At 37.4% G+C, this 27,381-nt stretch overlaps 1 long non-coding RNA gene across 21 annotated transcripts in view; it reads left to right on the top strand.

The window, feature by feature from the left end:
- The window catches only part of LOC147917415 (uncharacterized), a 225,669-nt gene that overhangs the window by 109,298 nt on the left and 88,990 nt on the right, over positions 1–27,381 (top strand). Inside the window, exons 11-13 of one of the 21 annotated variants that reach the window (XR_015549631.1) lie at positions 10,040–10,159; positions 10,497–10,558; positions 14,057–14,616. The exons of 19 other annotated variants lie outside the window; for them this stretch is intronic. This is a non-coding gene — a long non-coding RNA (uncharacterized LOC147917415). Of the gene's footprint in view, positions 1–10,039; positions 10,160–10,496; positions 12,175–14,056; positions 14,617–27,381 lie in introns of those variants that run through there. One more of the 21 variants, XR_015549630.1, reaches the window with a different exon arrangement.

Below are 27,381 nucleotides of genomic sequence, written 5' to 3'. Positions count from 1 at the left end.
CCCAAGTTTTCTCTTTAACCTCTTAATACATTTTAAGTAAGTGAGAAGCTTCTTTGTTACCAGAACCTGTGTTACTGATTCTAGTCAGTACATTCATTCAAACAGCAAAATGATAATTGAATTCAACCATTATTCGAAGAATTTAGTTGTTTGAATTAAATAGCTTAGACACTTTTGTGTTTGGAAACTCTGGCATACTCAGAAGCATTTGTTAAGTACCAATTGTAAACAAAGCATGGGATTAAATGCTTTTGAAGAGGTGGAGATGAATTAGATGCAAATAATGTGGGTTTAATATTTCTAGCACTTTTCCAGCATCTTTAACAGTTATTTTCTCTTTAGATTCATAGCATATTTTACGAGTTTATTACATTTTATGGATTTTTTAATATGCAGAAATAGAAGTTCAGAAAGGCAAAGTGAGCTGCTCATGAGTAGTAAATTGCAGTAATAGATCTGAATTTGTTTATTTTTTTTGGCTCCCAAGCCCAGTGCTCTTTTCACCACATAAAAATCCAGGTAGATAAAGCATATTCATTTACTTAGCAACTGAGGCTACGCATCGCTTCTCAAGTAATAAATCTATAAGCTCTAAACAAGAGGAATATTGAATATAGTGCAAAACCCCAGAGATTTTATAGTCCAGAGACACATGCTCAAGTCTCAGCTCTGCCATTTACTATCTTTGGGGCCTTGGATGAGCCACTTGATCTTATTGAGCTTTAATTCCCTTATCTTGCTTTGAAGATAAAATTATATGGTAGAGTGAAGCCACTGACATAACTAGAGTGCTCTACAAATATAACAACCTCCTGTTGATTACAAGTTGTTGATTTGATATTTACAAAATTTTAATTTTTGAGAATTTTCATGATTTTCTGTAATTGCATTTAAAATATTTAAGGAATGCTTTATACAATTGATATGGGATAGGTTAAGCATTGTCATATAGGAGGGTATTGCCCTGAAACACTTTTATAGTATGCAGATGACTCATTTTAAGGAGGATTATTTATCCTATTGTTTATGCAAATCCATGTAATCAGAAGGCATGTTATAGTTCTGTCATACCCCATGTATTATTCTTTAACTTTAAAAGACCTTAAAAAACTACTTACTCTCTCTCTCCTCTGGATTCTAAAGGTTGTTAAGTTCCTCAGTCTGCTAAGTACTTCTAATAGACTATGTTTTGTTAGGTCCTCAAGTACTTGTAATGAAGTTATTCCCCTCTACCATGTGGGTACCTTAGTTGCCAGAAACAGTCAGTGCACTTCTAAAAGTGCTGATAGGGAATATCCTGCTAATTGCTTTTGATCTGCCTTAAAGAGAGCAATTAGCAACAACTCAAATTGTATTTTGTGGGGTATGAACATTCTCATAGCCAAACTTGAGTATTTGGTCCTAAAGGTTTATTATAGAGAAAATGATGCTTTTAATCACATGGACATGTTTGAAGAGTTAGGCTGATATTTTTCTCAGATCTTTTTTCCTTTGAGACACACAGTATAGCATTCCTTTATGAAGGGTTAGGTTTCACACGAGTTTATATTTGGTACCTATAGGAGTTTAAACTGATGATTAATAGTTGAGAATCATTTTTAAAAATGTATGGCTGAAGGCAGAAAATAAAGCACTGATTGGTTCATTAAGCAATTCAGTCCCAGACTGTAAAAAGTTTAAGTTTAATCCTGCCTGAAGCCTGACTGATCCTGTCATAAACACTTTTCATAAACCTTCCACTTAAACCTGGTCTTGAGGTTTTATTAATCTAGCAATAATTCAAAGTGACACCCCATGTAGCAATATAAATCTATAAGATGGATATCATAAAACTTACACCATTACAAAACCACAGGTAATAATGTAAAAATGCAGTTTCTTTTAGTTAGGTATGTCTTTCTGAATTGCTGCTTATGCCTTGGTTGAACAGATGTGTTGACTGTAACACCATCTCATTGTGTTGGTATGCCTTAAGGAAAACAAAGAAAAATTCAGATGGTCTCTGATGATAAAAAGTTCTAGAGTTTGAAGAGCCTTATTTGCAAAACTCAGGGAGCAATTTAGCAAAGACCTATATTTGTGGAGTTGGTGTTCTCTGGGAAGATTCCTTTTCTGTGTTGCTATGTGGAATTTTTAGCTCTTGGATTTAATGGCTGTATTGATATTCTGTGGATGTACTAGGGGCTCTGGGCAATAGGCACACTTGCAGAAATTCGAATGAAGTCCCAGCTGTCAGACTTCTTTTGGTTTTCTTAGTTCTCAGTTTAGGGGTTAGATGGAGACTCAAACTAGATCGTAGCGGACTTAACCTTAGAAATATTGTGTTACTCCAATCCTGTTATTTGGAGCAGAAGACTGTATTTCTCTTTTATATGAAGCAGAGAGAAATATTTCCAAGAACAAGCTTAGAAGAAGGAGTCCATGAGAGCTGGAGGGTTTGTTTTCATATGCTGCCATAGTCGCTCGACAGCGGCAGTCTGCTCTCAAGTAAAAGTGAGCCTTGAAGGAGTGTTCAAATACCTGTTATTAAACCCGTGGGACATTTATGCTTTTATAAGATAGGTGTGAGAAATATATCTGAAGCCACAGGATTTTTTTCTCCCTGTGTGTGCTTTATGGGTCTAAATTGACTGTATGTGAGAAAGATCCACTTTGATGTGACAGGGGACGAAAGCCAAGGTTGCACTGGCACACCATGCTTTAGCACTGTCACAGCTGGAACTGAATTCAGTAAGACGTGTGTAATTATGTGTTGAGGCTCTTACCCCCTGCTGGATTTTGAACTCCTGCTTAGTACTTGGTAGGTGCTCATTTAGCCTGTTTAATGATTTAAGGTTGCGTCTACACAATGGGAAGAGAAACACACAAAGTTTGAATGTTATCTACTTCATTGACCGACAATTGACATTCAAACTTCATTCTTACACAGTGACTCCTTAAGTTAAGGTATGTGGTGTGTGTGTGTATATGTGTGTGTTTGGGGGGCACTTGTGTAGTGTTCATAGGGGCAACTAGCTAGAAGACAATAAACAATCACTGTATCTTTTATTTAGTAATTCATTAAAAATATGAATTATAATTACTATAAAAATATAGTAAACTTAAAATTTGGCATTCTTACATGGAAGTTTAAGACATCTACATGAGCTTCTATGCATTATGTACTTTCCTCATCAGATCTGTCTCTCAAACAAAGCTTGCATTCCTTCAGTCTTCCAAACAGAGGGAAACACAGCAGTAATGTGCATTTGAATATCACAAACAGTTGGCAATGAGTTCCCATCCTCTGCCCAGCCCCTGATCTCAGACAAGGCAATTAGTGGGGTGGATGGTAGGCTAAAGTTATTATCTGGTGGTGGCGGGCGGTAGCCATGAGCTTAGAGAAACAGGGACGGGAGGGTGAGACCCAGAGGGGAAACTTCAGGCATTAGGCAATCCCCTTCCTCAAAAGGAGCAAGGTAGAAGTTAGGGACCTGCGGCCCTCTTCTCCCGGGGGTCTCCTGACCCATTTTACCTGGCTAAGGCTGATGAAATCCGCCCCCTGCCCCAGTCCCCAAACTATCGTATTCTTGGAATTCCTGCTTCTGGCTTTGAAGCCCCTTGATATTTAAATTGGAACAGAAAACCGTTACCAGAGGTGCCAAACTGCAGCCGGAAGAGAAACATTTGGGTGAATCTCTCATTTTATTAACTTGGCAACAATGGAGGTGTATATTTTACCCAAAGCTTCTTTTGTTTTGTTTTGTTTGTTTTAGCCTATTTTCTGTTCAATTATGTGGTCTATTATCATTAGTTAGCAATTTTATATTAAGTCAAAGTGTAAGCTATACATAGTGCAGTATTCCTATTGCTATATGATGACATACTAAAACAAACAGGTATTTGCCATCTTCTTCCATCTTCACATCATAGAATGATCTTTTTGATTTCAACTTTTGGGTAGTGCAAACAATTCTCTAATTTACATTCAATCATCATATTTAAGACTCTTCAGATCAATATTGAACTACTAGAGAACAAGCAAACATCAGAGCCAGAATCGCAAGTGAACTTATCCTAATTAATTTTGCTATCCTAATAGAGATACTTTTAGATTATTTTATTCAGATGAGAGGGCAATTATAATTCACAATAGCAAACCCTCATATGGTAGTAAGCATGTAGCTGCAACTATTTACAGAACCCATTTAGTTGAATACAAACAGCTGAATATTTTGAAAATAATTGATTAACAATTGGCTATTTTCCTTTAATCTTTAAAATAAGACTGCTTGGGTTTGTGTGTTTTTATTTGTACATGGAGCCTACATATCTACTGTTATCCACTTTGTCCTTTTCATGGCAAGTGGGCAGGAGAGAGAGAAAATAGACATCCTTAGGACAAGCAGAACTTACCATTTCTCTTTTAGTGCCTTTGCTAAAACAGGGTACTAATTAGGAAAAAAGAGGAAGTTAACAATTTAGCAATTCTTTAGAGCTTTTGAATGAATAGGGACAAGCAGAAAGAACTTGCATTCAGACATAGAGTAGGACTTCTATAGTTCTTTTTGCATTATTGCCTTTGGATAAGAACCCAAGAGTTTTGCAACCCTTGAATTTTCCAGCTGTCTTTCCAAACAGTGTTAAGGTAGGGAGGAACAGTATTTATCCAAGAAAAAAAAATAGATTTGATTTGCTGTCAAAATTTAATACAGAAAAAGCCTATTTAAATTATTAAGAAAAATCTCCAAGGGTCTTAATATACTTGTTCCTCTTCTTAGGTCGTAAATATTTGTAGAGATTTCTTGTTGTTGCTATCCTAATAGTTTCATCTGTTACCCATCTTCTGAGAGCAATAGAAAACTGAAAATTTAACTTTAAAAAGGTTTCTTAAAATTTGTATTTAATTTACACATAATAAACTTCACTCTTTGGTGTATAGTTTTAAGGATTTTAACAAATGAATAGAGTCCTGTAACTACTATTATCATCAAGGTACAGAATAGTCCCATCACCCCGGATCATTTCCTCATGCTGCCCCTATTTAGTCGGCCCTTTCTCCCACCTTAACCCTGGCAACAATGATCTATTCTCTGTCCCGAGAGTTTTGCCTTGTCCGGAATATCACACAAATGGAATCATAGTATGCAGCTTTTTGAGTCTGCCTTCTTAATATATTTCAGATTCATCTCTTTTGCTGTGTGTGTCAATAACTTGTTCCTGTTTATTGCTGATGTGCCATATTCACCAGTCGAAAGATATTAAGGTTGTTTCCAGTTTTGTGTGATTATGAAGAAAGTCACTATAAACTTTCTGTGCTGTAAAGAGGAGAGTAAGTCCTCCTCGTGGGGTTTTTAAGGATCATCCTAACACGGTCACAGAAATTACACTTGGAGAGGCATATGAAATTAAAGGATCTATTATATTCACAGGTCCTAGAAGAGGGAGGCAGGGGACCATATGGGAGGAGTACCCAGGGAGCAGGCTCAACTAGGCAGATGGGGAGCCGAAAGAGAAAGGGGACTCATGGGCAAGTGTCTTTACTGGGCGTGAGAGTGGAGTACATAGCAAGAGCTGTGAGGAGTTTCACTGTGCATTTGAATGTCACTAGGTCACAGTCAGGAGAGGTCAAGAAGGGGAGCTTGTGGTGGGGACTAGCCTTATCACCCAAGTTCACCTGGTCGCCTGGAGGAGGTGCTCACAGCCTCTTTGTGGGAATGTTGAGACATCAAGAAAACAGTGAAGTTTTAAAAATGTACAATATGCTTTTGCATACAAGTTTTGATGTGACCACAGTTTTCATTTCCCTTGTAGAAGTGTGATCGCTGTGTCATATAGTAATGGATTTTTAAATTTAGAGGAAATTAACAAACTGTTTTCTAAAGTGGATGTACCATTTCATTCTCACCAGCAATGTATGAATATTTGCTTTGCATTCTAACATTTGGCATTGTTGGTATTTTTTAAAATTTAGCTTTCTAGTAGGGATGTAGTCATATCTCACTGTGGTTTTAATTTTCATTTATCTAATGACTAATGATGTTGAGCTTCTTTCCTTGCACTTATTTGCCCTCTGTATTTCTTCTTTGATGGAAGTATCTATTCAAATATTTTGCGTGTTTTTTTTTTTGTTTGTTTTCTTATTGAATTTGGAAGGCTCTTATATTCTAGATATAAATCCTTTGACAGATATGTGATTTGCAAATATTTTCTTCCAGCCCAGGGCTTATCATTTCATTCTCTTAACAGTGCCTTTCACAGAGCAAAAGTTTTGGTTTTGATGAAGTCCAGTTTATCAATTTTCTCTTTTATGGATCATAATTTTAATGTCATATTTAAGAACACTTCACCTAACCTAAGATCACAAAGAACTTCTGTTTTCCTTCAGAAATTTTATACTTTTACGTTTTACATTTCAGTCTATGATACATTTTAAGTCTTGTATATGATGTGAGGTATAGATTGAAGTTCTTCTTTTTGCATAAAGAGGTCCATTTGTTCTAGCATCATTTTTTGAAAAGGCTATTTTTTTCCCCATTGAATTGCTTTTGTGTTTCCATCAAAATTCAATTGTCCTTATTTGTGTGGGTGAATTTCTGTACTATTCTGTTACATTGAACTATGAGTCTATCCTTTTGCCAATAAGACATTGTTTTGATTACTGTAGCTTTACAGTAACTTTTGAAATTAATATGTTCTTTGTTTTTGCACAAAGTTGTTTTGGCTATTCTAGTTCTTTGTCTTTCCATATAAGTTTTTGAATTAGCTTGTCAATATCTACAAAAACTTACTTGGGATTTTGATTGAGATTTTATTAAATCTAGAAATCAATTTGGTGAATATTGTCTTAACAGTATCAAGTCTTCCAATTCATGAACATGATGTATCTCCATATTTATTTGGACCTTTGATTTCTTTCATCAGAGTTTCATAGTCCTCAGCATACATACTATTCAGGGTATCTACATTTCTTGAGGGCTGGTAGTTATGTACTTCAAGGAATTTATACATTGAGTTGTCAAATTTTGCATAAAGTTTTTTTGCAGTATTTTCTTAGTATACTTTTAATGACTGTAGAGTCTATAGTGATGACTCCTTTTGAATTCCTGATATTTGTAATTTGTTTTCTCTCTCTCTCTCTTTTTTTTTTTTAGTATTGATTGGTCTGGCTAGATGTCTATCAATTTTTTCTTTTCAATGAACCAGTTTTAGGTTTCATTGATTTTTCTCTTTTTTTTGTGTTTTTAGTTTTATCGATTATTTTTCTTCTGTCTTTATATTTTCTTCCTTCTACTTGCTTTGGGTTTAATTTGCTCTTTTTCTAGTTTATGAAGGTAGATTAAGATAATTGAGGATTAGAAAAGTAATGCCTTTTTTCTTCTACAATATATACATTTATGCTGTAAATATTCTTCTAAGCCCTGATTTGGCTATATCTCACAAATTTTAACATGTGGTATTTTCATTTCATTTAGTTCAAAATATTTTAAATTTACTTGAGACTTCCTCTTTGACTCGTGTTGTTTTGAAGATTTTCATTTAATTTCCAAATATTTGGGTGATCTTTTGTTACTGATTTCTAGTTTAATTGTATTATTATTAGAGAAAATACTTTATATGACTTTAATTCTTCAAATTTGTTGAGATTTGCTTTGTGGCCCAGAATATGGTCTATCTTGGTGAATGTTTCATGTGTCCTTGAAAAGAATGTGTATTTGGATTTTATTTGGTGAAACATTCTGTAAAGTGTCAATTAGGTCAGATTGCTTAATAGTGTTGCTAAAGTCTTCTATATCCTTGTTGGCTTTTCTTTGTTGTCCTTCATTATTGAGAGAGGATTGTTGGAAGCTCCATGTATATTTATGAGTTAGTTTCTTCTATCAGTTCTATCCATTTTTTAAAAATGTATTTTGAAGCTCATTGTTTTAGGTAATACATATTTAATGTAATTATGTCTTCTTTGCAAATTGATCCTTTTTTTAAAATTAAGTCCATCTTTATTCTTGTAATATACTTGCTTTTGAACTCTACTTTGTCTGATATTACTATAATCCAGCTTTCTTTTATTTAGTGTTATATTTTTTTTCTCCTTTTACTTTCAACCTATTATGTCATATTTGAAGTGGGTTTCTTGTAGAGTGGATATAATTGGGGTCTTTCTTTTTTTAATCAAATCTGACAGTGTCTTTTAATTGGTGTATTTAGACCATTTCCATTTAATGTAATTATTGATGCATCTAAATCCAACCACATCATTTTAATATTTGTTTGACATTTGTCCCCTCTATTTGATTTTTCCTTTGTTCCTCCTTTCTTGCTTTCTTTTGTATTATTTCAATATTTTTTAGTATACCATTTTAATATATCTACTTGTTTTTTGGATATATTACTTCATATTTTTAATTCTAGGGAATAAAATATAAACAATAGTCTTTTACAGTCTACATAGAGTTGATATTTTATCACTTAAATAAAATGTAGGAGGCTTGCAATCATATGGGCCCCCTCACCCTTCCCCCGTGTCTTAGAGTTGTTGTACATATTACAGCTACATACATTGAAAACCCTACTAGACAATGTTATAATTTTGTATTCATCAGAAATACGTATTTTAAAGAACTTAAGAGGATAAAAATATTATTTTGTGCAAATATTTACCATTTCTGTTGCTTTTGACTAATGTCTCGGGTTCTCAATTTCCCTCAGGTAACATTTTATGAACATAGTTACAGTGCTGCTTTAAAGTGCTGGGCTGGTGATTCCAACATCTAGGTCATCTTGGGTTTGCAGTCAGTTGATTGCCTTCTCCACTGCGAGTTGATAACATTTTTATAGTTATTTATATGTTGAGTAATTTTTTATTGTAATAATATTTTGAATGTTGCATAGTGTGTTCCTTAGCCCCCTAGATATTGTTGGTCCCCCCGCCCCTTCTTAACTTTTGTAGGCAACCAACCTACAACCAGGTTAGGTTCAGACGGTCCGTTTCATCTCACTTTCTGTGGGTGGGGTTTCCAAAGTCAGTTCAGTTTTCAAAGCCTTTGCTATGCTGCTTTGACTAAGTTCTGTGCATGTGCCACTCAGGGCTTATTTTGGCAAGCGGGCTGTGTTTTGTACTGTAGTTCAGTTCTTATAACCTTTGTTATGCTAATTTGGGTTTGTGTAGTACATACAACACATGCATGCAGGAGTGAGCCTGGAGCTTGATCATAGATAGAGAATTCCCATCTCCATCTCTCTACTCTACAGGAATCTCCCACACTCTTTGGCTTCTAGGATCTCCTTTTCCTTGTTCTCTTTCCAAAAAGACAGAGATTCTCTTAGATTTTTGCTGTTCATGCCCATTGAACAGTTCCATAACTGGGGCCACCCTCCGGTCAAAGCTGGGAGAGAAAAGATGGTGTATTAGTTGGTAGGGCTGCCATAACAAATTACCACAAAGTAAGTGGCTTAAACAGCAGAAATTTACTGTTGCATAGTTCTGGAGGCTAGAAATCTGAGATCAAGGTGTTGGCGGGGCACTGTTCCCTCTGTGGCGCTAGGGAAGGATCTGTTCCAGGCCTTTCTCCTAACTTCTGGTAGCTCCTTGGTTGTGGCAGTATAATTCAGATCTCTACATGGCATTCTTCTTGTGTGCGTGTTTGTCTCTGTGACCAAATTTTCCCCTTTTTATAAGGGCACCAGTCCTATTGGATTAGGGTCCACATAAATGACCCTAAAATGACCATTTTAACTTGATTACCTCTGAAAACACCCTATCTCCAAATAAGATCACATTCTGAGGTTAGGATCCCAACATGTCATTTTTGGGGAACACAATTCAACCTATAACAGATGAGGGGAAAAAACTCTAGGAAACTAACCCATGTGGTCACTTCTTCAGGTTTTGACTGCCCTTTTCAATCTGCTTACTGCTTCTCAGAGTTTCCAGATAGTTGCATTTTTTTTTTTTTGTGAGGAAGATTAGCCCTGAGCTAACATCCGTTGCCAACCCTCATCTTTTTGCTGAGGAAGATTGGCCCTGGGCCAACATCCATGCCCATCTTTTTCTGCTTTATAGGTGGGACACCTGCCACAGCATGGCTTGATAAAACGGTGTGCAGGTCTGCACCCAGGATCCAAACCCGTGGACCTCGGGCCACCAAAGTGGAGCAGGCAAACCTAATCACCACACCACCAGGTCGGGCTTGCCTTTTGTGTTTTGTCCAGAGACATTCTTTGTAATCAGTGGGAGAGGGAGGTGGTAGTTGGCTTACTTCCAACTGGAAGTTGTAACTTTTAGAAATAAGGAAAGATCTTTTAGTTTTAGGGTTGTACACTACTTCTAAGGTTTAAGGAGGGGTGGCAGCCAAAATGAGAAGCAGAGCTGAAATGGCTGGCAGGCTGAAAGTCTATTTGGAGGAGAATTTTGAGTCTAATACACAGGGAACTAGCCTGGGGTTGAGGTGAAGTTCATTCCAATCTCTGAAACATTTATGACTTGGAGCAACTCAGCTTCCTATCCAATTCTCTTTCAGTGGTGCTACTCTCGATTGATTTCCTGGAGGAAGAATTTGGCAGTAGGATTAAGACTAGAAAAGTAAGCTGCATATTATTTCAAATGGTTGCTATTTATGGTAAAGGTCACTTTAATTTATCATATTCATTTACTGCTTTCTGAGATTACAAAGATATATTAGAAATAGTTCCTGAGATTAAGGAGTCAGTCTAGGAAGGGAGTCAGAAATGTGGGCAAATAATAGTAGTATTGATATTCTAAGTGATCTAACTGGGGTAAGTGCAAAGACACACAGGATAGGGCTGGGGATGGGAGGCTAGGAGAATAGGTAATACCTAACCAAGAATTGAAGAAAGACAGATCTCACCATGTGAAGAAAAATGGGGAGTGGAGAAGGGCTGTCTTGAGCAAAAACCATCTCTGCTAAGTAATCAAAGCTACAATGCAAATGTTCTTTGAGTGTGAAGGGTGCTCTGGTGCACATTTCTTGAAAATATTGTTTATCAAAAAGCATTATATATTGGTGCCCTGAGACTTCATGCTATTTGGTGGCCAAGACAAAGATGAACAACAGCCTAAGGGAAAAACCCTTAGTTGGAGGAAATATATTTCAGGTAAAGGTTTGAAATACTTGCTACTGGTTTTGAAATTTTCTTTTAAGGATTGATCTGAGAAAGATCACCCAGGATAGAAATACAGAAAGACCTCAGGAGAATGAACTTTTATCCCTACAGGCACATTTCTGTTTCTTTGGTCCACTACCTTCAGTAATTCAGAATGGTTCATTCACAGTTTCATCTGATCATAATCAGGCGGGGAGGAGGAGTAATTTATAAATGCCACCTGGAATTAGGTTGTGCCCTGAAGTCTTTTATTGGAAATCTTATTTTGTTTTGAAGTTAGTTGGAGAACAGTATTGGACAAGGCAGTGGAGAGAGAATTAAATTTTTATGAAAAACAGTGCTCAGGACTTATGTGAACCATATAGGGCAAAATTTGTATACTTTGCTCTTTTGTGATTTAGTATGACCACAGTGATATTTATTTATCATAAAGTAAGCCTGCTAACAGAACTGTCTGGGTTGTCCATTTCTGGCAGGCTCTGTGATGCTGTTTGAATAGTCACAATTTCAGGCAACACATACTAAAATTACATCGAATTGATCATGTTGCAGACATCTTAGTCGAAAACAAAAAAGTTGTTCTCAACAGCATCAGAGCAACCCACAGCCTCAGGAAAGTAGGAAGGAATAAGTAAGACCGATTTGGGGTTGCGTGCAGAGCCACTGTTGAGCCATTTATAGTCCATATAGCCACTAATCTCTAATTTCTTATTTAAAATAACATTCTTAAAAAATTTCTTAGATGTAGAACAAATTCCAGAGTCCTAGAATAGTAAGACCCTAATCAGTCTTTCCATTTCTACCTGTCACAGCTCCACAACATGCCCACGTAATCAACTGTTCAGACTTCTTACCAATCCCTGCACAAAATATGCCTTCCTTTCCGCACCTCCCTGCCTTCGCACATGCTGTTCCCTCAGCCAGAAATGCACTCCCTGACTTTGCAGTCACCCTGCCTGGAAAATATTCTAGTCGTTCTTCAAGACTCAGTTCAAATGTCACCTCCTCTCTAGTGCCTTTTTGGCTTTCCCAGGCAGTTACTTATGTTTTTCCTCTGTAAACTCAAGGCAATTTAGTCACACTTCTTTTTTTTTTTTTTGTGAGGAGGACTAGCACTGACCTAACATCTGATGCCAATCCTCCTCTTTTTTCTTGAGGAAGAGTGGCCCTGAGCTAACATCCATGCCCATCTTCCTCCACTTTATATGGGACGCTGCCACAGCATGGCTTAGCAAGTGGTGCACCGGTGGGCGCCCGGGATCTGAACCTGCGAACCCTGGGCCGCCACAGCAGAACGCGTGCACTCAACCGCTTGTGCCACCGGGCGGCCCCTCGTCACACTTCTATCATGGCGCAATTTAAATTGCATTTCAGCTTACATATTTACCTTTCTCTCATGCCTTCTTGGCTGTCAGCTCCTTTGGGATCCTGTGTCTTTGTTCTCCTCTTGTAGTAGAAACCTAGTAAATATTGAAAAATATTTCAACAAAGTAATCTCTTTGTTCAAAGAAATGAATAAGTTAATATATACTATACCTAGGATTAGAAAAAATCCTATTGGGGCAGCCCAGTGGCGCAAGCAGCTAAGTGCGCGCTCTGCTGCAGCAGCCCGGGGTTTGCTGGTTTGGATCCCGGGCGCGCACCGACGCACCGCTTGTCGAGCCACGCTGTGGCGGCATCCCATATAAAGTGGAGGAAGATGGGCACGGATGTTAGCTCAGGGCTGATCTTCCTCAAAGACACACACAAAAAATCCTATTGAAGAGACCTCAGATATAGTACTAGTGTGCTGGGTATTTGTCCATTCAGATCAACTATTTACCCTTTTGTATCCTACTCTGTGCCCAAGGAAGCTAAATTTTACAGACAAATGGTCCCTTGTTTCTGGCTTCTGTTGAGTTTGGCCAATGGGGCTAATGATAGGCAATCAGAGGGTGAGAAAAGAGCAGATTTGCGTATTTATTCCCCCAACTTCCTCTTTACTATGTCTTATGTGGTTGCCTACATCCCTCCACCAAGGGCCACAGCTCCATGTAATACCACCCTCTCCGGGTTCTAGTCTCTACTCCTTCCTTTTGTCCCTTCAGGCCTGGGGATGGTAATGGTCCCTTGATGTTGGTAGACTCTAGAAACTGTACCATCTCTTATTATTTCCTTAATTTATCCATGCCTTTGTAAATAGTCCCTTTATTAAACTCTCCTCAATGGTCCAGTTCGGGTGTGCCAGTTAGTATGACTTTTAAGTCAGATATTTTTTTTAATGTGAGAAAGATCAGCCCTGAGCTAACATCCAATGCCAATCCTCCTCTTTTTGCTGAGAAAGATTGGCTCTGGGCTAACATCCGTGCCCATCTTCCTCTCTTTTTTTTATATGGGATGCCACCACAGCATGGCTTGACAAGTGGTGCGTCGGTGTGCATCCGGGATCTGAACCTGCGAACCCTGGGCCGCCGAAGTGGAGTGCGTGCACTTAACCGCTATGCCATGGGGCCAGCCCCTATGTCAGATTTTTAAAACTGAATGTTATGTGCAATAATTTTCCTCAGGTTATTACTATGTGACAAAACAAAAAGTGTCTATACTTATGTGTTTAGGAAATATTGTTCACTGTTTGGTATTACAGTACTTTTCAGAGACTTAGTATTCTGAATGTGAGATATAGCATATAATATTCCCTAAATATTTTTACCACCCTAAAGTTTGCTTTGATTGTCTTGTTTTGTAGTGTAGCCATTGATGTCTCTCAAAACTAGATGTTTTTATTTTTTGTAAAGTGAAGTTCCAAAAATGCCGCCTTAGCTCACCAAAGACAGACCGTGGTAAAATGTCGACCTAAACTCCTTATTGTATTACCATCAGTTTTCCTGTTTGTTGTGAAGAATATTTATTTTATTCTAGTAAAAATCTAGGACCTTACTATTTGGATACTGAATTGATTATCTGCTTTTGTTTTTAGCTCTAAAGAATGTCCTGAGCTACTTTCTACTACTCAACTCTACGGGCCAGAGAAAATGATCACAACTAAGAACTACAAGGATGTAAATATAGTCGCGCATAAGTTATTCCTTTTTGAAAGCAAAATAAATTGAGAACTATAAACTCCTTGTTAGCAGATGTGAACTGAGAGACTCTGCTAATTTGTTTTACTGCTGAGCTCATAACTATATATATCAAGACTGACAATGTTTTCCAGGACATTTATTACTTGGATTTTCTCAGCAGGAATTAAAAATTCACCTATATAATAAATTACATCCTCTTGGACTGATGAAATAATTTATTCTATAATAGATATTTATCAAACCTAGCTAGATCATAAAGTACAGATTTTAATCGAAGTGTCAAACTGTTCTGTATTTGATAACTTAAGTGACCATTAATAGTGACAGTGATTTAAGCCATATAATATAGAAATTTAACATACTGAGAAGTAATAGTTAATCTCATATTTATCAACATAACTTAAATGAACTTCTAGTAAACTTGCTTATGTGCTCAAAAATTCCAAGTCCAAGCTTTTCCATTACTTTGATAACTCTTTTGAAATTGTAATGCTTATATTACAATATTTAAAAATTTTTAACAGTGGAGGTATACTTTCAAAATCAGTGTTCCTTTTATATTTGTCAGCTATAGTACAGCTAAAAGATGACAGATAAGTAGGGCAAAGAACACAAAGTCTTTTCTAGAATTATACAGCATTCCTGATATAGGAATAGGAACAATATGAAAGAATAAATGATTAAAACATAATGGAAGAAAACTTTTGTCGGCCAAAAATTGACTGAATAAAACAAATTTGACTTGCATGTTGGAAGTACTCATCATATTTTAGGCAAAATCCAAGTGATTCATACCTAGTAATATAGTAGCAAAATATTTGAGTTACAAGACTATAGAGACTCTTCTAGAACCATTAAGAAATATGTACCAAAAGCTGCCAAATTGAGCTGAGATCAGTACTTCAGTTTTATCACAAGATTTATTGGATATTATTCTGAATTTGACCTATTAGAATCTTTAGCCTAGTTGAGGTGCCATCTCTTTTCAGATGATATGTATCATAAAATAGCATCACTTTCAGACATTTGTATACGGATTCCACTTCAACATTGTGTAGACAGTGTAACGAATATTGGAGTATGTTTGTGTGTGTGTATGTGTGTGTGTGTGTGGCAACTCCAGAAGGAACATGTAACATGTTGTTGGACCAAAATGCTAAGTACTAAATCTCTAAAGGAAATACCTTACTTCTCTCCTGAGAAATTCAGGCATAGCAGAAAAAGTTGGTGAGAAAAGTCTCCATGATGACTGCTTTGGTTGTAAACCACTTTTAATCTCAAGAAGAAAATAAAACAGGCAGCCACACCAACTAGATAAAAATTAAAGGATTTAGGTAGAAGCCAACTGAACTTGATTTTGGAAGTTGAGATAAAAGACATTCCACTGGACACTATATAGGAGGATGTCAATACTATTTGACCACTTTGTAAGTATCTCAGGTGGAAGCAGTAAAGTAATTCATTTTCTCCCCCGGGATGATTTTCTTTAGAAGCTCTCCCTCACCTAATCCTATGTAAGACTTACTCTAGTGCCTCTACACATGGTTCAAAGCAAATGACTGAAAAAGTGAATGATGTAAATGTGCTATTAGTTATAGCTACATAAGGCAAATCTAGCAGTAGTTACGAAGAGGCAATAGTTCCCACCTTTCAGTAGAGCAGAACAATTGGGGTGCTGGTTGAATTAGCGTTTCCTCAGATTTTGATTCAGAAGGTTTGGAGTGGAGGTGCATGAATTTGCATTTTTAATAAACATCTCACTTAATTCTTCCATAGAATGCCTTAAAAAACACAAGCAGAATGGTAATATCTCCATGCTGTAATTTCTGTATTTATAACATTAGGACAATAATTACCTTAAATTTTTAAAAATTGGGATAATTGTTACCTTAAAAGATGGTTGTGATGATTAAAGGAACTACTTCTGTGAATCTCTCAGCACAGAACCTGGAACAGCATAAATACTCAATATATGTTATTTTAATAAAGTTAAACTCAAAATGGGGTAATACTTATGCTGTAATTTTAAATAAAAACAAGATTATAGACCTGATATACAACACAATCAATTATGTAAATGTGTTTATTGAAAAAGGACTAGAAAAATAGTAACATGTTAGTAGTTGTCATTAGCCTTTTTGATCTTTTTTCCCCCAACTTTTCTCTGCATTGTGAATATATAACAATGTATATTACTTTCATAATGAATTAAACTTAAAAAAATAAAAGTAGGCGATCACGTCACTATATTCTTTATATTATAGATCCCTACCCCTCTATGTATCATTTTTATGATCTTAAGTAACTGTGAATAAGGTTGGTTACTGTATTAGTAACTTGCAAAGAATATTTCTGGGTCTTGCAAACTTAATATTTTATTTTTAACTACTCTATAGACTCTGAAATAAGGAGAGCAAGAATTCGTAATAGGGAACACTGAAGACAATGAAGTCTGTGAATTCTTTATAAATCTTAAACCTCCACCCTGTAAAGAAGGTTAACCCACGAGAAACTTTACACAAAGGGAGCACATTCCCTGTGGGAACAATGTGTGCTGTGTTGCTTGTATGGTTTGTATCACTTGCTACCATGAGAGATGCAGGTAGTTTGGAAGGATGGGCAGTAAATTATCCAAGACTTTGAAAGTAATAAAAGAAACCATGGTCTGTGGGGGGGAAAAAAAGATGTTCTAGACATGATTCACAGATTTATTGTAGTCGTTTTGGAAGCATTGAAACAGACCAAATGTGTGGAGAAATTATTTCTGATTGCGTACTGAAATTTTAAAAGCACTCAGATTGCTGAGGTTTGTGTTCCATGTAGAAACTGATGTTGAATGATAGGTTTGGGAAATGGATAGGAAAAGGAGGAGACTCACGTTTTGAGCAAGCTTGAGAGGCAGAAAGGCGGGAGAAACTTACAAGGAAAAGGGGAAATTCTAAGGAGAATAAGGTGAGAATTGGCGTGGGCAGCACAGTAAAACAGAGATGGAATGAAAAAAGATCTGAGAACAGCAAGGGCTCAAAAAACATTTCTTGCAATTTAGGTAAAAGCTATGTGATTATTTCCTAAGAGTAAAAGCATACTGTGGCTAAGTGTAGAGTGTTGAAGCAAGAGGCAGGCATAGATATTGGGAAAAAAATCAAAATCAAAATGAGACTTTATTCTATTTTCTATTCTGATTTCTTCACTAAGAACCTTAGGAGTCACACATTCTCTGACTTTTCTGTAAAATGTGGTCAATAGTACTTTATCTACATAAATCTTAGAGAGTTATTCTGCAGGGGTATATGTCAGGTTTTTAGATTGGTTTCCATAGTTTGTGTCTTGCTGGTTTCAGAGAACAAGGGTAATCTTCTAAATCTGATGGCAGCAGTGGTGGTAAATATTATAAACAAATGAATACTCTACCTCCCTTCCCAATAGAACCCCCGAAAAGAAGAGGTGGAATGGAACTTAGAAGTTATCTTCCCATTCACTGAAGAAGTCTTCCATACCATCTCCAAAAGATGGCCATATGACCTCTGCTTGAATTAAGATAAACTGTGTCTGTTATCAACTCTGATTTTACCATTTTAGTAATTCTATCAAAAAAGAATGAAAGGTTAATTGGGCATGAAATGGTCTTAGAGAATTTAATAGTTATCTAGAATTTTGGGCGAGGGATATCAATATTACACTTAAAGATTATAGTTTGTAAAATCTACTTTTCCCGTTAAAAATGGATCTTTTCATAGCCCTTAATTCTCTGTGATTTAGCAGTAATATCTGATATCAAATTCTTTCCATCTCTTCGGTTGCAACTCCAGGCCTGCCCCACTCTGATCCCTCTGTCATATTGCTGCCAGAATAATTTTTCTTAAAACTGTTTCTATACGTCTCTTGCTAAATGTCATTCAGTGATTGATTCCTCATTAACTTCAAGATAAAAGTTCAAACTCCATGGCATGGCATATAACATATCCCCAAATCCGGATATTTCTGTCTCAGTAATCTATTGCTGCAAGAATCTGCATAACAAACAACCCCAAAACTCAGTGGCTTAAAGTAACAAACATTGTTTACAAGTCTATGGGTCAGCTGGGGAGTTTTGCTGGTCTCAGGCTTAGCTGACCTCACCTAGATCTCATGCATCTGTTTAACTGGCAGGTTTCTGTGGCTGGCTCTTGGCTGGTGTGATGAAGTGATTAAGCCACAAGTCTCCTTATTCAGCAGGCTAGCCAGAGCTTGTTTTCTGGCTGCTGAGCAAGGTTCTAGGAGAGGAAGTAGAAGTTTACAGGCCTCTTGAGGCCTAGGCTTGGTCCTGGCACATTGCCACTTCTGTTGGATTCCATTGGCCAAAGGAAGTCATAAAGTTCTCCCAGATACAAGGGGTAGGGAAATAGACTTTGATGGCAGGAACTACAAATCCACAAAGCAAAGGGTGTGGGTACAGGGAGGGGTGAAATCTGGGGAGTTGCTGCTGCCAGTCTACAACACTTGCCCACCTCTCCATCGTCTCTTCTTGCTGAGCCTCATCTTGTTTCTTATGCCCAGCAATAGTGAACTTTGTGTAGTCCTCTAAAAACGATATGTCATTGCTTCCTTTTAGTTTTGCACCTGATACACCCTTTGCCTGGAATTACCTTTTGTACTTGAGTAATTTCTGTACTTCCTTCAATAAAAATGTAATGATAACCACAACAATGATAGCTAAAATATTATCTACCTACTGTACTTGGGCACCATTCTAAGTCCCTCACGTGCAGTAACTCATTCGATTCCCATTGTGACTTAAGTATTATTGTTTTCTGGATTTTACAGACGATAGAACTGAGTGAGGCACAGTGAGGTTCTGTAACTTGTCCAAAGGCACAGCTAGTTTGTGTGGTAAAGTCAGGATTTGAACCCAGAAAATCTGAGTCCAGCTGTCACTGTCACAGCCATTGCCAACAGCTGACGCTGATGGAGAGGGAGAGTGCTCTCCTTTTAGAAGCTTCCCGTCACCCTCCTGAGAAGCTTAGGCACCGCTTCTCTTGTTTTACATGTTCCCTGTGATCAGCCCTAGCCAGGTTCTGACACTCTCCTGTTCTTTGAGTACACTTCACTGTCTGTGCTGTGGGTGGTAATTCTGGAGGACAGAGGCTGCGTCCTGCGTTTCTGGGTTCCCAGAACCTAGCACGGTGTCTGGCCCAGAGTCATTCTCTGTGGCTCTTTTCTTGAATGAATGAATCAGTTTCTCAACTTTGGCACTATTGACATTTTCGGTCTGATACTTTGTTGTGGGGGCCGTCCTGTGCATTATAGGATGTTCACCAGCATTTCTGGCCTCTACTCAATGGATGCCTGTAGCACTCCCCTAGTTGTGACAATGAAAAATGTCTCCAGACATTGCCAGATGTCCCCTGGGGGCAAAAATCACTCCTGGTTGAGAACCACTGAAATAAATGAAGGACGTAGAGCAATTGTTTTTAAAGTTGTCTGAATAGTACAATAACTTGGGCCACTTTTACAAGTCCCCAACCCCCTAGACTAATTAATCAAGATTTCTGGGCATGGGGCCCAGGCCTCAGTATTTTTTAGAGCTCTCTAGATGATTCCAATGTACAGCCATTTGAGGTCCAGAGGTTTAAACTCTTGAAGAGTTACTGTCTTATAAGTTCCTCACCTGTGAAGCCTTCGCTCAGAATTGCAGCTGGAAGTGAAATCTCTATTATTAACCTTTTTGAAGTCAGGGGCTATATTTGATATTTCTTTGAATTTTCCTAAGAGACTAACGTAGTGCTTTATACAGTTGGAATTTTTTTACCTTTCAGGTGAGATTGAATTAAATAAAAAGCAAACCAAAGCTAGCCATCCCCAAAGCCAAGGAAAGAGGGGGCACAGCAGACTGTCTGCAGGGCATTTTTATCCTTGGCAATTGTTTGGCTAATAGTGCTTACTTAAATTTCTGAGTTTATATTCACCAAACTAATGGATGCACTGTGCACAGCACCTCTGTCCCCACATGCCGTTTGCACGGAACGTGGTGTAAGAATATTGCCGTTGCCTGCTTTTTCATTGCTCAGTGTTCCCAATATGTTTCTCCTGGGTTGAAAGAGATCCATGTTACAGATGACACTTTGAAGGCAGTTGTGAAAATTTTGTTCATCTCAAATGGACTCAGACATAGAAGTCTGTGTGTGGGCCATATTATATTTCTCTGTGCCCTAGCATAACTTAAGGCCTTTTCATTTTACTAAAAGTCCTTTTATTTTCAAGCAGCTTTCCAAGTATATTTATTGTCTGTTTTATTGTCAACTGAATAATTGAGTCCTGGGAATTAGGGTACTATCCTTAATTCTTTATACAGTGGGATATTGATCAGTACTGTATTATAAAATATCTTCCAAGTAAACCACAGTATATAAGGAATATAATTCCTGGAAGAAATTTATTATCATCTGATTTTATTACAGTGACTCAATGACTATCACTCTTAAAAGGAACATAAAATAAGTGTAATAAATTGAAATCAGTCTCTTTTATTGAGTACAAAGAAAGCAGTACAGCTGCAAATGTTGACCATCCATAGCATTATATAAAGGCAACAGACTAAAAAACCACCAAAATCTGCTTATTCTTACTTTAGTCTCAAATACCACTTGAGGTTTGGTTGAATTAAAAATCTCTACTCTTTATTGGATAAAATCTCCTCTTAACAGTACTAAAATATTATGCTACTGCCTAGATATAATAAAGCTGGTTTTTAAAAATTGATAATTGTGTCTCAAAATGAAGAGTTTGACATGCTGTGACATTCTGTCTTATGTTAAGGCCCCTTTGACTTTTGTGCCTTGATAAATTGTTTTTTGACTTTACATAACTCAATGATAAGAGGACTATATTTTAAACCCAGCTGTAGAATTTTAAAATTTATGTTTTCAGCAGAAAAGTATAGCTATAACCATGGTGCTCAGTTAACTGGTGATGACCGTCATTAATGAGCCTTCTTTTATTGCTGTAAATGACTAGCCGTAATGAGGCCAAAATGCAGATTTCATCTACTGCTGTCTAGTTTCCTTGCTTATCTTTGATAACTCTACTAGCGTATGATTGTTTTCTTGGGAAATGCACTACTCTGTCCCCAATTTTCATTGAAATCTGTGATAAGAAAATAATTTACCTTGAAAGTGTAACCCCTCCTTTATATTAATAGAGGTAATTATGTTCCAGCAAATCAGATCTTATTTTTGTCATGCTAGTGTGACATTTATAGACAGTGTGGTTCCTCAGTCTGATGAAGGCTGCTTTAGTCAGAAGGTAATGAAGAGATGAACAAGATGATCAGATATATAGCATTGTTTGCCCAGGGGACAGATAGAATACAATCACCTGAATCAGATACAGCTCTGGAGAAAGGTTAGAAATTGGTTGGTGTCCATGAATCAGCCTATGGCAGAAATGTGATTTAATCAATGGACAGATGGCTGGTTCTCAAGCTTTTGATGCCCACTGGGCAGTCACTTCTGGAATCCTCTTAGCATTCAGTTAGAAATATCTGTCAAGGTCAGAAGGAAAGCTTGTCTTATCTTCGAACAAAATGTTCTCCTACCTTAGAAATGGTGTGTAATATTTGTCCAATTGCAAAGTGGCAATTTAGAGGCAAGCTCTAAAACAATTGATAATCACCAAAATATATAAATAGAAAGAACTGCTCAACTCTTAAATGGTCAGCAACACTTTGTCATGTCATTTTGACCCTCCTTTACCAGTGACAACCTCTTATATATAGCACAAATTGGCTCAGTGTGCCCCAGAGAAGATGCCATCACCACATCCCAAGCACTTTAGCAAATATTTAAAATTTTTTTACATAGAATGAATTATTTAAATGGGCAACCATTATTGTTTTTTTTATAAATAGGCAGACACTTTTTAGAGCAATTTTGTTTTTTAATGTTTCCAGTAAGACTTCAGGATAAATAATCTTATAAATCTTACAAACAGGAAAACCACAGTAGAGGAACCATCCTCAAGTTATCATTACTCATAATCTTTCTTCTTAAACTTTAAAAAGATGTAAATAATTTATTTTTATTTTTATTAACAAAAGGGCAGAAACAGTTAAAATAGAAACGTTCATATAAAGATCTAGATCCCTTTTTTATTTCTGCCACAGAACAGAGCATTACACACCCTTCTGCACCTGCACAAATTGTCTGCATCCTCAATCTGCCTTTCCATTGATGAACAATCACTGAATAATTGGGCAGGTCCAGATTTGCTCTTTCAATGTAGACTTGCCCTCGAATTGACTTTAAGTTGCTCTGAAAGATCTGGTAAAATTTTGAAGGTGCCAAGATTTGGATTAAAATAAGGTATAGTTTGGATTAAATTCTTCGTCCAACAGAACCAATGAATAGGGTAAGAAAAAAATGGGGTGCAGCAAGAATTTTGAGTTCATCAGCCATCTTGATGAACTGCTAAAAGACTGCACATTTTCACAGCGTAACTGGCTCCTGCAAGAAGGAAGAGGCACCAAGAAACACGACATTTTCGAAGCCTTATACTTTCCGGAAATATGCAGATAACCTGGTTGAAGTGATGATTAGTTTATGATGTAAATCAAACGCACCCAACAGGATTCTTTCATACTGCAGTATTTTTGATACCTCCAGCTATCAGATAACTTCTTCCTAAGGACATCTCTTTTTCAAAAGATAATTTCCCCATAGGAGGAGTACACAGAAGAGAAATGAAATAGTTTATAATTGTTTGAGTTGTCTAGTACACCTGTTTTACTACGGAAGAATATGTCTTTCTTCAGACAGTTGTTTTTAACTCTATTTTCATCAATTTTCAAAGATTTGTAACTGTCAATGGGGTAATTAAAAGTCTTTCTTTTTACATTTTTCCCTCCTGTCTGTTGACTCCCTGTTTGTAGTCCTTTGTCACCACCTCTATGTGAGAGTAGGACAGAGCAGGAATATAATGTGGTGGGCCATTTCTCTGATTGTGAGTGGCTCTGCTGTCTCTGGATGAACTAATCCATTCCACCATTGAAAACTGTTTATTAAATTTATTATCTTCACCAGGCTTCATGCTAGGTGGTATATGTCTATTCTCTGTGGTCCTTAAAAAGATCCCTACAAAGTAAATACTGGTATACCATTTTGTTGTTGTTTTTACAGAAAAACAACTGAACATTATGAATTAGATTCATATGAATCAAAGGATTTATATGATTTTCCCAACGCTCGTAACTAGTAAGTGGCAAATCTAAGACTGACTAATTGACTGACTGATTCTAAATCCCTCACTTTTTCCAGTATGGCACATTGTGTATTTTAGTATAATTAGAGTTGACTATACCATGGAGTTTACTCATTGGAATTAAATTGGATTATGAAGGGGGACCACTTGGCAAAGAGCCTTTGGAATCAGATGAGTTTAAATCTCAGAACCTTATTTGATATCACTGAGCCTCAATTTCCTAGTGGAGATATAATACCTAACTTTACAGAGTTGTTGAAATAATTACAGGAGGTAAAATTTATGGCACTCAACACTGATTTGGCATTCAATAACTTTTCTGGGAGTTTATTTCCTTCCCATAAGTTGTTTAACCATATGTGTTGAGCAGCTATATACCAGGTACTTTTCTAAGTGTGGGGAGCTTAAGGGTGAATAAGAAGCCATGAAGTTTTTGCTCAAAAATTAAAGAAACTCAACCACTCAAAGAATTAACATACAAATATTTATAAAGTAATCTAGAAAGCACCTGGACGCTATGTGAGCCCAGAGAGGATACACATGACCCGGTGTGGTCAGGGAAGGTTTCCTAGATAGATAACGCTTGAGCCGAACCTTAAAGAATTAATATTCTTAGGGGTAAGCCAGGCATGGAGAGACAAGAAAGGAATACTAGACAGAAGGAAAAAGGAGAGCCAAGACAGAGGCGTGCAAAACACCATTTAGTGTTTCTGGATCATAGAGTAAGAGATGGAGGTAATGCTAGAGAGAAAGGCAGGAGTCATATGCTGTGGGGATCTCATACATCCTGGTAAGAGTGTGTGTAAATATTTTTATGGAAACGGGGAGGTATAGAAGAGTTATATTTTAAGTATATAGGTCTTTCTGGCAGACCTATGATTAGGGTGGATTTGAAGGGAATAAAATGAGTAAGGGAGTTAGAATCTGTTGCAGTAGTGCAGGCAGGAGGGGATGGGGGCTTGAGCAGGGACAATTGGAGAAGAGAATGAACAAGAGAAGATGGATTCGAGAAATGTTTAGAAGGCAAATATAACGGGTTTAGGAGGTAGAAGGAGAGAAAAGAGTTATTAAGGATGACTGGTTCCTAATTTGGGTAAATTGGAAGAATGGCAGAACCATGAACTGAGAGAAAATGAGTTTGGGGGCAATGGAGATGCGTCACAGAGATATCCCTTCAAGAATACCTGTTACAGAGTAAGTAGTGACTGACAGCTCCAACTACAGCACCTTTGGCTTGGCCGTGGCCAGGGACTCCTGAGCTGCTATCAGCCAATGCCTGATCACTATGGTAATTCTAGAGCCCGCCATTCCTGTCTGGCATGGGACATTTCCACCAGTAATTTTTACTCAAAGACTTTCCATTGTTCTGGCCAAGACTCGGAACTGCACTGCAGTATGAGGCTCTTCCTACCCAGTCCTTCGGAGTATCCACCCTCTCCTTTCACAGCATCGGACCTGCATCGTGGTCTGAAGGGTCTCCCTGCCGCTCCTGCTCCCTCCTCCTTCACAGGTGTGTCTCTCCATAAAGCTCTTGCATCTCTAATCCCAATGTGGCTTCTGCTTCTTGGAAGACCCAAACTGATATTAAGGAGCATTTAGACATGTGTGGGGTGAAAGGGATGAAATACGAGGAGATCAGTTACAGAAATACTAAGTTTGATAAGACTGACAGAAATCTGGCTGGAAATGTTGGACAGTTGGATAAACAAGTTAGAAAATCAGACATAGAACAGAGCTTGATATGTAGATTTGGGTGTCTCTAGCATGTCATGTGTAATCAAAATTGTGAGAGTGGATGGAATCACTCAGGGAGTAGGAATAATGTGAAAAAGTGGAAATTTTTTTATCCTTGCAGATTAAGATGCATTAGAGCATACACGAGTCAGCCTGTGAGTGTCACTTCCCGTTCTCATCCCTTCGACCTGTCTGGGCTCCCCTTCTTTCCTGCTGGACACGCTGCCTTGTGCCAGTCAGCTCCTATGAGCGTTTAGCACGTTGCAGGCTCTTCACTGCCACGATTAACGCCCATTCCTGTGTTAGTTGTGCCTCATACCTCCATCGTTTGCCGAACAGGGATACATCTTAGTTGTCCTCTTGAGGTCACTGCTCTAGGGCTCAAGTTCCAGGCCTACTGGGTCTGATGCTCTTAGCCTTGCAGACAGTTGCAGGCCCAATTCACTGCCCGAGGGCAGCATGTTTCTACTGTTAATTTTCTGATTTTATTCCCCACTTAGTTTTATTCTGTAGATTTTCAGAATTTCTAGCTTTGTCTTCACCTGCCAAGATATGGTATGGAGTTTTATTTGTTCGCTTGTGGGGATTACTCTAGCTTTAATCAGTTGTTTCTGGCAGGGCAGTTCCTTCTATCTTTTTTTTTTTAGCCTTTTTTCTCATTTATTTCAACCTTTCCACCCAGTAAGCATTTTTTTTTTTATTTTTATTTTTTTAAAAATTTTTTTGTTTATTGCAGTAACATTGGTTTATAACATTGTATGAATTTCAGGTGTACATCATTATACGTCATTTTCTGCATAGATTACATCATGTTCACCACCCAAATACTAATTACAACCTATCACCACACACATGTGCCGAATTATCCCTTTCGCCCTCCTCCCTCCCCTCTTCCCCTCTGGTAACCACCAATCCAATCTCTGTCTCTATGTGTTTCTTTATTGTTGTTATTATCTACTACTTAATGAAGGAAATCATATGGTATTTGACCTTCTCCCTCTGACTTATTTCACTTTGCGTAATACCCTCAATGTCCATCCATGTTGTCACAAATGGCTGGATTTCATCGTTTCTTATGGCTGAGTAGTATTCCATTGTGTATATATACCACAGCTTCTTTATCCATTCATCAGTTGATGGGCACTTAGGTTGCTTCCAAGTCTTGGCTATTGTGAATAATGCTGCAATGAACACAAGGGTGCATGTATCTTTACGCATTGGTGTTTTCAAGTTCTTTGGATAAATACTCAGCAGTGGAATAGCTGGATCATATGGTAGTTCTATCCTTGATATTTGAGGAATCTCCATACTGTTTTCCATAGTGGCTGCACCAGTTTGCACTCCTACCAGCAGTGTATGAGTGTTCCCTTCTCTCCACATCCTCTCCAACACATGTTGTTTCCTGTCTTGTTAATTATAGCCGTTCTGATGGATGTGAGGTGATATCTCACTGTAGTTATGATTTGCGTTTCCCTGATAGTTAATGATTTTGAACATCTTTTCATGTGTCTGTTGGCCATCTGTATATCTTCTTTGGAGAAATGTCTGTTAGGTCTTTTGCCCATTTTGTAATTGGGTTGTTAGTTTTTTTGTTGTTGAGATGCATGACTTCTTTATATATTTTGGAGATTAAGCCCTTATCAGATGTATGGTTTGCAAATATCTTCTCCCAATTGTTAGATTGTCTTTTGTTTTGTTGATGGTTTCGTTGCTGTGCAGAAGCTTTTTAGTTTGATGTAGTCCCATTTGTTTATTTTTTCTATTGTTTCTCTTGCCCGGTCAGACATGGTGCTTGAAAATACGTTGCTAAGACTGATGTCGAAGAGCGTACTGCCTATGTTTTCTTCTAGATGTTTCATAGTTTCAGGTCTTACATTCAAGTCTTTAAGCCATTTGGAGTTAATTTTTGTGTATGGTGTAAGGTAGAGGTCTACTTCCATTTTTTTGCCTGTGGCTTTCCAGTTTTCCCAACACCATTTGTTGAAGAGATTTTCATTTCTCCATTGTATGTTCTTGGCTCCTTTGTCAAAGATTGGCTGTCCATAGATGTTGGGGTTTATTTCTGGGTTTTCAATTCTATTCCATTGATCTGTGTGTCTGTTTTTGTGCCAGTACCGTGCTGTTTTGGTTACTATAGGTTTGTAGTATATTTTGAAATCAGGGTGTGTTATACCTCCAGCTTTGTTCTTTTTTCTCCGGATTCCTTTAGCTATTCGGGGTCTTTTGTTGTTCCATATAAATTTTAGGATTC

This window comes from Ceratotherium simum, chromosome 3 (genome assembly GCF_057802395.1).
Source record: "Ceratotherium simum simum isolate JZ-2026a chromosome 3, ASM5780239v1, whole genome shotgun sequence".
Classification (NCBI taxonomy): domain Eukaryota; kingdom Metazoa; phylum Chordata; class Mammalia; order Perissodactyla; family Rhinocerotidae; genus Ceratotherium; species Ceratotherium simum.
Note: the sequence above shows the minus strand (reverse complement) of the source record. Positions and strands in the feature narration are given on the sequence as shown.